This window comes from Canis lupus, chromosome 34, assembly GCF_011100685.1.
Source record: "Canis lupus familiaris isolate Mischka breed German Shepherd chromosome 34, alternate assembly UU_Cfam_GSD_1.0, whole genome shotgun sequence".
Lineage (NCBI taxonomy): Eukaryota > Metazoa > Chordata > Mammalia > Carnivora > Canidae > Canis > Canis lupus.
Genome location: NC_049255.1, coordinates 15,255,201 through 15,267,871, shown reverse-complemented (window position 1 = coordinate 15,267,871; position 12,671 = coordinate 15,255,201). Strand labels below are relative to the sequence as shown.

Here is a 12,671-nt window from a genome sequence, read left to right as displayed (position 1 = left end):
CTCTCAAGAGTGTCAGCAATGCCTCCTATACCACCAAATGCTTGATCCCTCCGGCCAAGGTCATCCATGACAACTCTGGCATAATGGAGGGACTCATGACCATAGTCCATGCCATCACTGGCACCCTGAAGACTGTCGATGGCCCCTTTGGAAATCTGTGGTGTGATGGCCAAGGGGCTACCCAGAACATCATCCCTGCTTCTACTGGTGCTGTCAAGGCTGTAGGCAAGATCATCCTTGTACTGAATAGGAAGCTCACTGGTATGGCTTTCCATGTCTCCACCTCTAACATGTCAGTCATAGATCTGACCTGCCACCTGGAGAAAGCTGCCAAATATGACATGAAGAAGGTGGTGAAGCAGGCATCTGAGTCCTCCCTCAAGGGCATCCTGGGCTATGCTGAGGACCAGCTTGTCTCCTATGACTTCATCAGTGACACCCACTCTTCCACCTTCGATGCTTGGGACTGCATTGCCCTTGATGGCCACTTTGTCAAGCTCATTTTCTAGCACAATAATGAATTTGGCTAAAGCCACTGGGTGGCAGATTTTGTGGTCTATATGGCCTCCAAAGAGTAAGAACCCCTTGGACCACCAGCTCCAGTGAGAGCAAGAGGAAGTGAGGGGTCTTCAGCTGCTAGGAAGTCTTTGCCCCAACTCATCCCCCAACATAATGAGAATCTCCCAACCTCTGCACAGTTTCCATCCCAGATGCCTTGAAGATGAGGGGCTTGGAGAGCCCTGCCCTTCTTTGTCATGTACCATCAATAAAGGACAATGTACCTAGCCAAAAAAAAAAAAAAAAAGAGGGGAAGAGAGAAAAATAACAAATGGGTATATATGATCATTTCTTTCTGGAAGGAAATAGATCACAAGTCATTGTTGGAAATGTTTGCCTTTGGAAGGAAGGACTGACAGCTGGATGGAATATTATAAATATAAATAAATATAAATATTTATTTATTCATGAGAGACAGAGAGAGAGAGAGAGGCAGAGACACAGGCAGAGGGAGAAGCAGGCTCCATGCAGAGAGCCCGACACGGGACTCGATCCTGGGTCTCCAGGATCATGCCCTGGGCTGAAGGCGGCGCTAAACCACTGAGCCACCTGGGCTGCCCTTGACTTTCTTTTCTATCTTGTGAATTTTTACTTTAGGCATGCATGTCATTTAATTTTCTTAAAAAAATGGAAAAAACAGATGCTCAAGGTCTGCTCCCAGATATGATTATTTAGTATATCCGGGAAGGGCCTCAGCAGCTGTATTTTATTTAAAGCTGTGGGTGATTTTGTTGCAAAGGCAGAGTTGAGACCCAAGCGGGTAGTTGTAGGTGTGAACACACATGTGACTGTTATGTGGCAGGGTGGGGGTTGGGAGCAGGAGTCCACAACTTAAAAAAAAAAAATCCCCTCTCCAATATTCCTTGGAAGTTTCTTCAGCCTTCTCCCCAGAAGCCAGATCAGACAGTGGGCTCAGTCACCTCCCCCTAAAGAAAGGCCAGAATGAAGCTTGTTCTCCATTGGAAGGTGCGTAGTGAGGGGTGACAAGTAAGGACTCGGGAGCCAGACAGCCAAGATTCAGGTCCTGGCCCCAGCTGTGCTTCCAGACACTTCTCTCTGCCTTCACGTTCTCATTTAGGGTGGTGTGAGGATGACGTGTGTTGCTCTGTCCAGAATACTTAAGAGCCAGGCCTGGTATAGGAAAAGCACAATGTAACCAGTGGCTATCAGCACAGGGCAAACAGGTGAGCCCCTGGTAATCGGGAGAACTGCAGCCAGGTCACCCCTCCTTGGTCCGTGGCCCGGGCAGTGCCGTCCTACCAGCCCTGTCAGCCACTCCGTAACGCCACTATCTGTGCACATGCCACCTGCATCACTGGACTGTCAGTGCCCTATGGGAGACACAGCTTCCCACGCAATTTGTGTCCTCCCTGGCACACAGAGCAGGGGCTTTGGGTACCTGTGAAGCGTGCCAAGGAAGGAGGCACTTAGGTAGGAAGCCGGAGCATGTCTTTCTTCCAGAAAGCCATCCTTGACCTCGCCACATTTAACTCTCTCCTCCTCTCCTCTGTGGACTCACCTCCTCGCAGCACATCAGCATTTCGCCTCCGTGGGCTGAAATCCCATCTCTCCCTCCAGGCCAGGGCTCCTCGATGGTGAGCCTGTCCACCGCCCGCTTGCACACTTGCACATCTCCTCTCTTGGCACACAGCAGGAGCACAATACATGTCTGCGGGGTCAGACTGCCGATCCCACCTGCCCCTCGCTGACATTCCCTGCAGCCCCTACAGGAGGCAAACAGGGCATTAGCGGGATGGGGACTCTCCACGTCAGTGTGGCGCGGTGGGGACCACGTAGGGGTGGATTTATCTCTGGGGGGGTGTGTGTTTTTGGTTTTTGGTTTTTGTTTTTTAGTAAACAGTCTGCAGATACTTGAAAAAGAGGAACATAGTTCTAAAACCTGGTTCTAAAATCCTAGATAGGGACGCCTGAGTGGCTCAGCGGTTGAAAGTCGGCCTTTGGCTCAGGGCATGATCCCGGAGGTCCAGGATCGAGTCCCACATCGGGCTCCCTGCATGGAGCCTGCTTCTCCTTCTGCCTGTGTCTCTGCCTCTCTCTCTCTCTCTCTGTCTCTCATGAATAAATAAATAAAATATTTTTAAAAAATAAAAAAAATAAAATCCTAGATAATTTTGCATCTTCTGCAGCATGGCCTTTGTTCTTTATTAAAACCGCACAGGAATAACCTTGCCATGTTACTGCCACTATTAAAACTGTGTAGCCCTGATCACACGACAAATCGTGTTCTGAGAGCGGAGTGCCAACACAGGCGAGAGCTACCTCCTTCTCCGATAAGGGAGGGAGCAGCCCCCCTGTCTCCCACCCCCCCCTTCGTCCCTCCCTCCTGGGTCCCCGGCAACCTGCGGCCACCTGCGGCCGCCTCGCCACCAGCCCAGGCACCGCCCCGGGCCGCGATCTGCACGCACAGCGAGCGGCAGGCCTTTCCAAAGAGGGGACACGGTCCAATCCGCAGTCCTCAGTCTTTCTAAGGACATCCTCCCTCAGTTCCCACTTGAGGCTTCCAGGCCGCGCTCCTAAGTGGGGCGTTGTCCTCACTGGTGGGTCTTCCCTCCTCCTAGGGGAACCAGGGGTTCCTCTGAACAAGGAATGGGCAGGGGGATGGAGGCGGTGGGGAGCATGTTGCTAGGTGCACCCCGTCCCCCCTGGGGGCCGCCCTGCAGGAGCTCGACTCCTCAGTCTGCTGATTCTGGTGCTCTGGGGGCAGGCCACCCGCAGGCCACCCGCAGGCCACCCGCAGGCCACCTGCAGCCAACCCGCAGCCAACCCGCAGGCTACCCGCAGGCTACCCGCAGCCAACCCGCTGCATCTGTGGGAAGGAGAAGGCTTCCCCCTACTGCTCCTTGGGCCCAGGTTCGCTGTGCGTCCTCCTGGAGGAGCCAGGGCCTCCCCAGCCAGCAGGGGACCCGGAGGGGAGCACCCCCGCAGACCGTTCTTTTGCCTCCCAACACCAAATAAGGTGTGAACCCAATAAGGCCCCGGTTTAACTTCTTCAAATCACCTCTTCTTCTTTCAGGGAAAGACCTGCCCGGGGACCCAAACTGATTCTCCTGATTTCAAATGCAAATTGCGGGCACGCACACATGCACACACGCACACATGCACAAACACGCACACATGCACAAACACGCACACATGCACTCGCTGCGAGAGGTTTTAGGGGGTAAACGGTGGTGTCGGGAACGTCCAAGTTCAGCAGCACTTTTTAGCTTTCCTTCACCAGGCCTTATCTTTCCAGAAAACAGATGAAAAGGTCTGAGGGAGGGAGGTGATCGTAGAGATGGGAATGGCTTTTATTAAAAGAGTGTTTTCCCAGACCTTAACTAAACCTCATCCACTTTCGTCAGTCAGGGCCGACAGTTGAGAGCAATATTAGAGGAGGTAATTGCACGTATCAGTCAACAGCTTTTGTCCCGCGGCCGCTGAGAATTACAGTAAAACGGGCACAGGAAAACAGCATACTGGATTAAAGGCAAAAAAGATCTTTCTCCAGTTTCTCTCTACTCACCAGCTGTTATGTTCGGCTGCGGAGACAGAAGCAGCAATAATATCTGGGGGAAATCTAGCCTACCACAGTCTGGGTTGGGTTTTTTTTTTTCCTCCTTCTGTTTTTCCTCCGCCTTAAAAGTGATTAAGCTTTGACTTTAAAGAGAAACTTTTTCAAAAAGCATTCTATCTCACCATAGCAACTAAACAATTGACCTTATATGAATTTTTCTCCCCATTCAAGTGTATGAACACATACAAACCTGAACCCTCCACCGTTGCTGACACTGGCCGTAAAACAGCCACCTCAGAACTGCTGGTGTCACTTGGTAAGCCGTCCCTGCAGTTGCTTAAGTAAATAGCTGGCAAGACCCAGATATATTTTATGTACATTTGATTGTAAATCACACCTAGTCAAATCACAGCATACTGAAGAGTTAGCAGAGGGGTCTGAAATTCACCCCCAGGAAGTGGGACTTGGAAGAAGAGAGAGAGGAGAGAGAGATGCCTATCCTTGTGCACCTGGCACAAATCCCCACAAGAGAAGTGGGATCGTCACCAGGTCCCTGATGCTCCACATACCACGGACCGGCCTCCTGACCCCCATACTAAAGGAACTCCTTTTCTCTCAACCGTGAGAAAATAACCAAGTGTGTCTAAAAGCTGTCAGAGACTTTGGATGCAAAAGAGGGGCATTCTTAGGGTCAAGCTGAGGGTAACTGAGAGGGAGAACTGGATGAGCCGGGAAGGAAGGAGACCAACTCCAGCAGGATAGCAGGGCCTAGAGAATAGTGGCCCTGAAGTCCTTTCTGAGTGCCTTAGTGAAACCAGGCACAGTGCTGAGTTTGGCCAGCTCCACGGTGACTCTGACAGAGGCCAGTTGGGACATGGATGCAGTGCCACAATAAAGCTGTTGTCATTAATGAATTTGATTCTTAAATACTTGAAATCCTAGAGCCAAGATCAACTTCATGATGCAACAGTAAACAGGCATTTTTTTTTTTAACAGACCAAAAGCTGAGGTTTAAAGAGATAAAGAAACTCCCCAAGACATAGCCAGTGAGTAATACAGGCAGGATTCAAACTCAGCTCATGTCTTTCCCAAAGCCTTACTCATGCCACTACAAGAACTTCACCCTGGGCAGGTGAATGTCTAGCAGCACTTGAGTATGGACACCAGGAATGTAAGGAGCTGTAGCGACATCTTCCTGGCACATCAAATTTATTCAAACATGGGTGAGTATCAAATGGAACAGGAGGAGTAGGGTGGTGTGGGATTAGGTAATTGCATTATTCAATATTTTACAACACACTTTTTCACATTAAATTCAATGACTGTATTAGAGAGCAGGGTGCAATATTCCTATTTTTAAAAAAAGATTGAATAGGTAATGAATTAATAGGATTCAAATTTAAACACTGAAAAAAAAAACAAATTTAAACACTTTCATAGTAGAGTTTACAAAGTGTATAGTAGTACAAAGTGGAAAGTTTCTCTCTCACTTATCACTCAGCCCAAATTCCCAATTCCCTTTTCAATAGGCAAATTATTACCTATTTTATTTTAGAGGAAGTACATATATAGTCTTTTTTATCTTTTTTAAGCAAATAGTAGCACACTGGACACGCTTTTCTGCACATTGTTCTTTTTCATTAAACACGAAATCTTGAAGTTCATATCTGTAAACAAAGTCCTCCCTCATTCTTGTTGACAGCTGTTAGCACTTCATTAAATTCATGCATCATCATTTATTTAGCCAGTCCTATTAGTGGACTTTCAGAATGTCCTGAAAACTTTGGTACTACAAACAATGCCTCAATTAATAATCTTTTACATGGATCATTTCACACATTTGAGAATATGTATGTGGGATGCATTGCCACAAGTAGAACTGCTAGGTCAAAGGCATTTGCATTTACATTTTGACAGATATTAACAAATTTCTTACTACGGAAGTTGTACCAATTGGCAGAGAGCCATTTCTTAGTATTATCAAACTCTTTAACGTTTGCCAATCTGACAGGTGAAAAATGAAATTTCACTGTCGTGGTAATTTGCATTTTTCTTCTTCTTGGTGAGGCTGAGTAGTTTTTCATGTCCTTAAGAGCCGTTTCTCTTTTATTTTCTACCAACTGTCCATATCCTTTCTCACTTTTTATATGGTTTGGGGCTTTTTTAATTGGCTTGCAGAGTTCTTTAGTGGGTTCAGAAGTTAGCCCTTTATCTGAGACTTGACTTCTACAGTTTCTTCTGGTTGCCAGGCCTCCTCCTCTTGTCAGTTTCCACTGAGAAACCCAGCCCCACCATGGCAGCATGGTGCCAGCAGCCTGACTGTCCCCATGTTGACCCGTCTGCACCTGGACTCTCCTGAAACCTACTCGTTGCCTGGCCAAACTTCCTTCGACATCCTGAGTTCTTTACCCAGGGCCTGCTCTTGTCCAATGGACATCCAAGGACATCCAAATCACCCTGATCTAGTTATTCCATCTCCAGGCTCCCTTGAAGAGGTGAGGAGGTAAGAGAGAGGTGAGAACTGGAGCATATCCTCAACACGAAACCCCCACCCAGTATTTATACACATCACTGTTTCTCCTCCACTAAGCATTCCCAATATCATGTAGAATGACCTGATGATAATAGTCACTATCATGTATTGAACATTCACTGTGTGCCAAGCACCAATCCAAGTACTTTACAAATAAGAACTCATTTCATCTTCAAAATGTCTCAGGAATGTCTTATTATCATCAACATATTCTACAGATGACAACACAAGTGACAGAAATGTTACATAATTCGTCAAGGGCCCTAATGCCAATATGAACCCAGGACTGAAAGTCAGGCAGTCTGGACTACAGATCTCCCTGACTGTTGCATCATGTTTTAAAAAGCCTGTTCACTGTTGCATCATGAAGTTGATCTTGGCTCTAGGATTTCAAGTATTTAAAGAATCAAATTCTAATATTGCTGTAATTTCAGCAGGTCTTCTGGCCACCACTCAGGTTACTTATATCACATGCACATACACACAAACACATGCTACAATACAGGGAAATTTCACTAATGTTCTTGAGATTAAGGAATACTTTATCCTAGTGCCAACATGATGTGATGTTTTGTAGGGCTTATATGAGCCATGATATTATAAGAAAAAGATGTTTGGTGCCTTAGCTTGCCTAGTTTTACCTGAAAGTCAAGAAAGTTGTACATAAATCTGAGGAACTATCCATCAACTTTCAAAGAATCAAGGAAATAATATCAAGGAAAACATGGCTTAAAAACTATAACATAAGAGGCACCTGGGTGGCTCAATCGGTTAAGCATCTGCCTTTGGCTCAGGTCATGATCCCAGAGTCCTGGAATCGAGCTCCACATTGGGCTCCCTGCTCAGCGGGCAGTCTGCTTCTCCCTGTCCCTGTGCCCCTCCCCCAAGCTCATGCCCTCTCTCTCTGTCTCTCTCTCTGCTCTCTCTCTCTCTCTTAAATAAAATCTTAAGAAAAAAAAAAAAACAACCGTAACATGGGCTGATCCCATAGGCATACTTGGAAGGGACACTCTGTCACTGAAACTTACACAACTCTCATATCCAGGGCAGAAATGTATCTCAACCCTCAGCACATGCATATGACAAATTGTACTACAGTAAGTGATTTAGGGATACCTGCTTGTGATTTATATGTCAGAGGCCTGGGTCTATTAAAAACAAACTTCCCCAATTCAAACCCACATCTCAAAGCCAAATATCCTGGGATGGACAGAATGGGACACCAGAGTGATTCATTCAGCTATGTTTCTCCCATGCCAGAGGAGGCCAGCTCATGTCTGCCCTCCACTCCCTTCTTATTCCCTAGATGACAACAAATGGAAAAAAAAAAAAAAAAACAAATCGGTTTGTGTCTTCATCCTTATTGTATCAGCACAGCCCCCAAAGATGGCTTCTACACTGTGCCAACTACCTTGGACAGCTGCGGCTGAAGGAGTTTGAAAGCCAGAGTCCATCCCCTGACTGGGTGATTCTAGGCAGGAACTGATAAAATACAACTCTCTTGCACTAATTCTGTAAGGATTCCAGCCAGTGTATATATTTAACTATACAGTCAGATTTTGAATACTCGGGATCTCATAATCCAGATGGTGATCTAATTCAATTTTTATTTCCTCTATCAATATTCCTTTTTTGAGCAGTTGACCATTAATTCATCCCTTGGACTGGAGAAGCTATTCATTTATCACCCCCAAAACATATTCTGAGTCCCTATTGTGCTATAGGCATTAGAAATAAAAAGACAAACAAACAAAAGTTCCCACTTATAAGGAGCTTATAGTCAATTAAGATATAGGAATTTAAAAAGAAAAAAACTTTTAAGGGCAATTGCAATGCTAGGGAACTTGTATTTGGATGGAAGTGAGAGTGCACAGGATGACTCTCAAGAGCCAAAACTGGGCCAGATGGCAAAGGATATGTAGGGGAAGTGAGGTCTGAGCTAAGGGCACTAGCCGGTCTGGAGGTAGAGGGGAAAATAAACCAAGTAGAGGTGCTTTATGAGCAGAGGCCTGGAGACGAGAAAGCTGTCACCCACTTAAGAGGCTACAGAGGTTGGGTGTGGCTGCAATCTGAAGGCGAATGTTAAGAGAGGAAGCCCTAAACATGAGCAGGGCCAGGCTGTGAAAGCCCTTGCACGCTGTGCGGGATATGTCTGACTGAATGTGGTGAAAGCCACCGAAACGTATAAGGAAGAAGCATGGGATCACCACAATAAAACTGGTCCTGGGGCTAATAATTCATAACAGAGTTCAAACAACTGTTGAGACTTCGTTGGTTAGTGTTTGGAAAAGAGACAAGATCCTCAGCAAAAGAATGACTCTGAATGTAGAATTTGGAAAAATCAAATGCAGTTGGTGGGATAAGTGTCTGGGTGGGAGGGACCCCGTTGGCATTTCCCAAATCGCACTGAACAGTATCCACCATTTCTTTCATTAGCACAAAATTTCATGCATACACACACACACACACACACACACACACACCTGCAATATCATGTATACATCGGATTACTCATTATAGTATTATTTAGAACATCACAAAATTGAAAACCTACATATTTATCAATTTGAGACTGCTTAAATAAATTATGGCATGTATATAAAATGGAATGCCATGAAGCTATAAAAAAAGGCTGAGGAAACTCATTATACACTATGCAAAAAAAGCTTCAAGATACGGTATTGAGTGGAAAGTGCAGAACAATGTATATACTACACTACCATCTTCCCACAAAAGATATTGAGAGCGGGGTGGGGGCGGTGGGAATGCACATGTTATTTGTTCGTGTATGTATAAAACAACTCTGGAAGGAGACACGGAAAAGCAATAGTGTTTGGTTGTCGGTGGGAAGGGGAAGTGGGTGGCTGGGGAAAGCACGCTTCACTATATTTTCCCTTTTGTTCCTTTTGAATCAGGTAAATGTATTACCTATTCAAATCTGTCCCTGTCCTTGAAGAGCTCACAGTCCAAATAGATAAACACATGTACAACAGGGAAGAGCTCGTTTAAAATATGTAATAGGCCATAACACGAAGGTAAGAGAGGAGTTAAACAAATATTTGGCCCTTAGCCAGAGAAACTACAATTGGAAAAGTTCGTATTCCTCCTATTTGAGCCACCATTTCTGTTGAACATTTCTGGACTGTTCTCCAGGTCCACGTCCTGCAGGCATAATTAGTTCATGACTGACATCTGGGGGGGTGGGGGGGAACCTTCCCCAGTCTCTTCACTTTACAGATGTGGAGACTGAAGTACAGAGGGGTGAAGGGGCTTGCTTGAAGCCATGTGGGTGGTTGGAGTGTCCTCCGTGAACCTGCCATGGTGTCCCTTCTATTGGCAGATGCTGACACTCCCACAAAGCCAGTGACCTGCCAGTCCTCTTTGGAAACACCAACTAACCTGTGTGTCCACCAGCCGGTTAGATGCCTCTCTCCTTAGCAGTGGCAAATCCGCAAACTTGTCCGAGGAAGACAGAAGTCATCCTCTCCTGAGGGGCGCTCACTAGTACCTGAGCTCACCTGGTCCCGGCCACCTCGTTAGAACAGCACCCAAATCTCTGAACTTGTAGTTTGGTTTTTGTGAAAAACAGAATGTGATCCTCTGGGCAGTTCACAAACTGAAATATCAACATTAAGTTACTAATCTTGCCTTAAATGAAACAAAATAATGGCCCATCATGCTGTCCTCCCCAAGCTTCAATCTCTAACGTCTCCTTAGCAATAGAGTGATCTGTTCTCACTGGCAAATCCGCAACCACCCTGGCACACAGCAGTGAGCGTGGTTCAGCACCTTGTGGCTTCTGAAACAGACCAGGGCTTAGCCTGAGGCAGCTGGAGTCCTTAGGGACTTCAGAGCCCTGACTAGCTAACATGTCTTTCGTTTTGCCACAGAACTGCTCTTCTCGTCCAGGACCTTTCATTGCTCTCGAAACTCCACGCAGTTAACCGCTGATCTCCCCTCTGCCCTCCCCCATCAGCCTCTTTATTCTTCTTGCTCCTTCCTCTGAGCTTTCCAGCAGCAGCCCCATCCTAAAATAGCTCCCCCACTTCATCCTGCCTGCTCTTTCATCTGCAGTGCTTTCCCTTTTTTCCTTTCATTTCTAGGTGTCTTTGGAATATGAAGGGGAAATCTCACTTCAGCAAACTTAATAATGAAAGTCATGATGCATATCACAAGAGTGGTGAATATTTATTGAGCATTTACTCTGTTCCAGAGATTGAGCTAAGATAGATGATAAATAGATGTCCAGCAAGCATGATCGCAGAATAAAACCATCTTCTGTTTGGCAAGCTATTTTTGTCTCAAAACATGAATGGTCTCTGGAAACAGACTATGATTGGTTTCACCACTGTCCACTCTCTACGATGACAATAATCGATTGTGTTATCATACGACTGCTTTCAAGTAGCCCTTAATTGTGTGACAGCCACACTTTAGGACAAACCATCTGACTGTATGATGCTTGCACTGTAGCCAGAAATGCAAGGATGGATGACCATCCCCTCCCACCAGGGGGGAGCCATGAGACAGAATTGTCTCAGTTTTATTCTTGTGCCACCAAAACTCAAATTTCAACATCTCTCACCAGAACCACGTCACTCCTGCTTGAAATGCTACCTCAGTTTGCAGCTGTACAACATAACAACCCAACGGCCACAGTCTTAAGAATTTGGAAGAGAAATGAGAGTGAAGATGAGCTTTGAAAATCTCTCACTTCTACCTACAAAATTCTTATCAAATGCAACTGCCTGGGTTGGGGACTTTGATAATATCTTCCTCCCAAGGAAATTCCACTGAAACTAAAGATCTAAGTAATTCATGGAGCTTGTGACACTATATAGTCCACGCACCTCATTGTCCACTTGTCTAAATGACTCAGTTGCTGAATATTTATCTTATTCATTCTATTAGGATAGCATCTGAACCCATCCTCCCCTCCTCAAATCTTTCCCCCCTCTAAATGGTCTGTCTTCTGCACAGTGGTATTTTCAATAAAAATCCTTGAATAGAATTAGTAAACAGATATATCCTTTACCTATTTTGCCGGCTGATAGGTGTTTGAGAAATATGTTTTTGACAAATAAATTAATTAGTGGTCAAGAAAAGCACATTAAGACACGAAGCGTATTGTTACCCATCAATATACATGTTTTGATTTTATTATGATTAATCATTATTATTAAATACTATTAATGATTCTTCCCACTGGTTGGTAAGTTAACATCCATATATTCTTGACGAGAGAACTTGACAATACAGTCTTTCAAAAAGTCTTCAGACCCTTTCATTCCTAGCAATTAGTTGACCTTAAGAAAATAGCCTGAATAAAGGACACAGAAAAAGGTTTTTTGTAGATGATGTCTCCCAAACTTGAAAGTACATGGAGTCTAGCAATAATGAAACGGGAGGTAATGGTGGCACAGCCACTCAATGAAGTAGTATGTAGTTATCAAAAATGATTATTAAGTTTGTATACTAACAGGTGCAAAAAGTAACAGAGCATGCACACTGTGATGAGTACCCATGCCCAATATTCCGAGACACATGCAGAAAAGTGCTAACAAGGGGAACTGGAATTGAATTCTGGATTCCCCATTTATAAATTGTATAAATTTAGGTGGGTTAATCTCTGTGGCCCAATTGCCTCACATTAATTATAATGTGATGAGAAAGATAATAATAACAAAGTAACTGCTGTCTTAGGAGTGCTGTGGGGAGGTGAACCAGTGCTGTGGCTGACGGGATAAGCAGCGAACAGATACACTTACTATAATGATTACTGTAAGGGTGATGGACCTGTGGTGCTCTGTCTTTGTTTTCTAAATCCTCAGTGACGTGCTAATAGTACACACATCAGGACGGTGATCTCTTTATCTTTCTCCTCTCTCCTCTGGGAGAAATGCCTGGATCTGGATTACTTCAGCCATGGTGCTTTTGTCCTCTTCCTAGAAATTCCTATAGAGCTTCCTGCTTGAACACTATTGCTTGGCAGTGTTTTTATGCTGCCTGGAGTTTGTCATTATATTTTATATGGACATAATGATCCCCGACTACCCCAGACAT

General features: G+C 45.2%; 1 long non-coding RNA gene across 10 annotated transcripts in view; it reads right to left on the bottom strand.

The window, feature by feature from the left end:
• Positions 1 to 12,671, bottom strand: part of LOC106558228 — a 106,183-nt gene that overhangs the window by 53,903 nt on the left and 39,609 nt on the right. For 8 of the 10 annotated variants that reach the window (XR_005383774.1, XR_005383775.1, XR_005383772.1 and 5 more), the window contains exon 5: positions 2,078 to 2,282. The exons of 1 other annotated variant lie outside the window; for it this stretch is intronic. This is a non-coding gene — a long non-coding RNA (uncharacterized LOC106558228). Of the gene's footprint in view, positions 1 to 1,128; positions 1,690 to 2,077; positions 2,283 to 12,671 lie in introns of those variants that run through there. One more of the 10 variants, XR_005383777.1, reaches the window with a different exon arrangement.